We start from the raw sequence: 4,413 nt of genomic DNA, 5'->3' as shown, positions 1-4,413 counted from the left end.
TATATATATATATATATAATTTATAAAATACATATCAAATACTGTACTATACAATACTCAGAAATTATATACATATACATATATATGCAGTATATAAAATACATATCTGACACTGTAAAAATACAATACAAATACATACATTACACTCTAAAGGACACAATAACGTTTATATATATATATATATATATATATATATATATATATATATATATATATACACTCACCAGTTAAATATATTTGTAAGATATACAAATGCTCATACATTACAAAATATAATCGTGTTAAAATACATATAAATTACCTCTTCTTTTTCATCTTCTTCCGAATCATCTTTAATTTAGAGGATTTTTCAACTTCAGGACTTGAAATTATATTGCTTGCTCTGATTTCTTTTGCATTTTTTTTTTCTTCGATTTTTAATTTTTTGGAGGGTTTTGGAGAAGAATTTTTTTTCAATCCTTTTCTTTCATAATTTCATTCATTTTTCCTGAATCGTTATGATGCTTCGATCTCATCTCTTTAACGCTCCTTAATTTCTTCGTTTAGGCGTAGAAAATAGTTGAAATTAAAATCTGAAAATAGGAAAAAATTGAAGAAAAAAAAGATAAAATAAGAAAAGGAAAGAGATAAATGTAATGGCGTAGGGGTGTGCATCGGCCGGTTCAGTTCGGTTTTACATATTATCGGTTCGGATTATCGATTTTTGATTTTTAAATATGCTAAACCAAACCAAACTAATAAGATATTTTTTATCGATTTTTAGTCCTTACCGATTCGATTTTTGGTTTAACCGACAAGAAAATACTACTAAAATAGAAATAGCAGTAACTAACATCGAAAAAAATTGAATCTTAGTTGCAAACAAAAATCCTATATAATGTGTTTTAATTTACAAGAATCTTCAAGTTTGAACTAAATGTTAGGAAAAATTAAGAGTTTGTATAATTGAAATAATAGGTTTGTTAATTTGTAGAGATTAAAGAGAAATATATAATAAGTCATATATATATATATATATAGGGTTATCGGTTTATCCAATAACCCAATAAGAAAAAACTGAACCAAATCAATAACTCAATAATTTTTTTTTATAAAATCATTAAAAAACCGTTAACCCAATAACAATAAACCAATAACATTTTTATTGGTTCGATTTATAGGTCGGTTCGGTTTTTGCACACCCCTATAATGACGTGAAAAGAGAAGAAATTACACATGGTAACTGTAAACAGATAGTCGCTTGAACTCACTGAAAATATTGCTATTTTCTTTATATAATTTAATTTTATAAAAGTTTTGATATTTAGCTTAATTATTTTTTCCTAAAATATTGCAGGTATATCGATAAGTTGTCAAGATGCTTGTACGTTGAATATAAACACCATGGTATAGATGTGCAGTGCCAGGTACTAATTAGCCCATAATCTCCACTTCTTTAGTTGTAATCACTTTAAAATTTAAGATTTCAAATGCATTTAAAATACAAAGTAGGAAAAGATCCGTCACAATACTAATTATCAATCTAATAGTCTTTTTTTCACGTGACAAACTAATTAACTTTTTGTGGTCAAATCGATCTCCAATTACTCATTGAATTATAATTTTTTTCTCAATCAGGCAACTTTTTAATTATTATTTTCGTATTTCTAAATTACTACCTATATAATTCGCTATGTAATTCATACATAATATCTTGCATTCTAGGTAAAGCAATATTAACCAAAAATATGATGCCGGGAATAATTATATATATAAAAAGTTTTAACTTCTATACAAAAATTATAACAATATTAGTCAACTTAATAAATAACTACATCTTCCTCCGTCTATAAGAAAGAGAAGAAACTTGAAAAACTATATAAGTCTAAATTTAGTAGGTGTTGAAAATTTTAGTTAAATTGAATCTAATAATTATATATGATTCTGGTTACTTGCCACATTCATTTTTTGTTCGAATACTTAAACTATGGATTGTTGATACATTTTCTATCTAATCCCCACCCCACCCCACTCCCACCCTGGAAGTGTCAAATAAAAAATAAATAAAAATTAAAAATTTGGTTTAGATAATGAACAAGAAAATATCACATACTGTAAATATTTTTGGCCTAATTTTTAACGCGCACACATTAAGAAGCCAAGTTACTCGATTTTTCAAAAATGTCTGAGTGTGTGTCAATCTTATAAAAATATAGTATTTTTAAAAAATTTGACACGCATGTGTCAATATTTTTAAAAAGCACGAGCAACTTAACTTAGTTATGAAGAGAGTGATGTCATTTTTATACCACTTAGCATTGCATGAGGATTTTAAATGGAAAAAGTTATATTTCAGAAGGTAATGGCAACACCTCATGTAAGCACTAAACTGACAAAACATAAATAATTTAAAGGAGATTTTAGGTATCAACTTATATAAATTACTAGTTTCATCAGGCTCCTGTGCTAAGTTCAGGCTCAAATTTAAGATGCAAAAATAATAATAATAATTTGTATTCTATTTTTTATTATATAATTAATACTATTTAATGAAATATTAAATATGACTTTTTGATAAGTATTTATACTTGTTTAAGTTCATAATCATATAATTGAATAATTTAAATTAGAATATTGTTTTTGAGGAATAAATTATTGTCGAAGAATTAGATATTTTATAAAATAACATGATTTAAAATATATAAATAATTACGATTTGACAAAAATAATAAACCGAAAAATGTCGATACTTTTTTGAATTTGTTAGTATAGGTAAAATAAATTTATTTTGATGTTTATTAGGTTTTAGTTTCACTCACAATTCATGTGGCAAAAGTATTTGAAAAATTCTTTTTTTTCTTCTTATGGAATTATTTAATACAACAAATATTTCTATGACTTGAAGTTTGCATTAAAATAATTATAATATTAATTTAGAGCCTTAATACAAATTAACTTAATAATGATCAATAAAGATATTAAATAGTAATTGAATTACAGTAATACATTACTCATTTACTTATCATATTTATTTTTTTACACACCCCTTAGAATAAAGTTTTCGTCTCATTTTAATTATTGATCTACTTTTTTTCATGTCCACTAAGAAAAATAATAAATATAAGATATTATTTATTGAGTTTCCCTATTTAGTACTTATAATTTTTTTTAGAAAATTAAACAATCTTTTAAAAAAATTACAATGGTGTAGTCGAAAATCATTAACTTTAATTTTGCATTAAAGGTTATTTTGACATAATTTTTTTTGAGCTAAAGTGATTGTTTTTAATAAATAAAAGAAGTTTTAGTTAAAAGATAATCCAATAAATAACAAGAAGAAATCAATTACAAAAAACTAGTGGAAATGGTCTTAACAAAAAAAGGAGGATAAAAATGAAAATATACAAGAAAAGAATTCCATAAATACACTATAAATTTGATACATCTAGTAATTTTACTTCATCAAAGAAGTGAACTATCTAAAAAGTCCGTCTGAGAACTACCAAAATATGTGATTCACCTCAGACATGAGTATAATGTGGAGGTGAAATAGGACATGTATGTAAGCGTGAATTTGAGGTGGAGTACATGTTTTTTTTGTTTGTTTCAATTAGGTACCACTATATGTTAAGACAGCTATGAGTTCAAGAGTTGTAAGCATAGAGAAATCGTCATTGTTCAGTCCGTCAGCAGAGAAGTATGCGAAAACAGCAGTAGCACAAATAGGATCTGGTTGGAGAAGCATGCCTTACTGGCCACATTCTCTTCAATGGTGGTTTGCTTCTTTGTTGCCTGAACCCCTTCTTGATGCATGGCGCCTTTCCGTTGGCATCAACAGCTTTTATATTCGTGTAAAGTTTAAATTTAGTGCAATGTCGGTCTCAAGTGATGTTTCAATCTAAATTTTAGTGACACTTTCAAGATATTTCGAAAAGAAAACACCTAATAATTATATCTATCTATCTATTGTATAAGCTTTTACATTTTTGTAGGAGCTTGCCCCTGGCTTTGCCGGACTTGCTACCTTCCAAAAGTCTTTAAAATTGTTGTGTTGCTAAGAAAATACTTGAGACCTTTTTTCTTGCGTTCTCGTTCCCAATAGAGTTTCATTAGATAGAATATATTTGATTAATACTCATAACTTTTGAATCGATTAGTAAAATGGAAAGATTCGTTGGATGATAAAATAATAATTTTACAAGTCATGTCTGGTGATTAAATCCATAATTTGAAGTGATTTTCATGTGCACCAAAAAATATAGAATATTCAGTACAGAATTTGAAGAAGAAAATTTGACTTTTATTTTTACCGGAAGTTTATCATGGCTTTCATATCGAATTTTAGCAAACTAAACCTATGATTCGAAGAAGGTTTATTCTCTCTCTCTATATACTTATGTTGTTTTTTAAATTAAAAATAAGTTCATTCTTGTT

General features: G+C 26.2%; 1 pseudogene; it reads left to right on the top strand.

Moving 5' to 3' along the window:
* The window catches only part of LOC107848094, a 55,155-nt pseudogene extending 51,059 nt beyond the window's left edge, over positions 1-4,096 (top strand).
* The last annotated feature ends 317 nt before the right edge of the window (positions 4,097-4,413 follow it).

Source organism: Capsicum annuum, chromosome 11, assembly GCF_002878395.1.
Source record: "Capsicum annuum cultivar UCD-10X-F1 chromosome 11, UCD10Xv1.1, whole genome shotgun sequence".
In the NCBI taxonomy this organism is placed as follows: Eukaryota; Viridiplantae; Streptophyta; class Magnoliopsida; order Solanales; family Solanaceae; genus Capsicum; species Capsicum annuum.
Note: the sequence above shows the minus strand (reverse complement) of the source record. Positions and strands in the feature narration are given on the sequence as shown.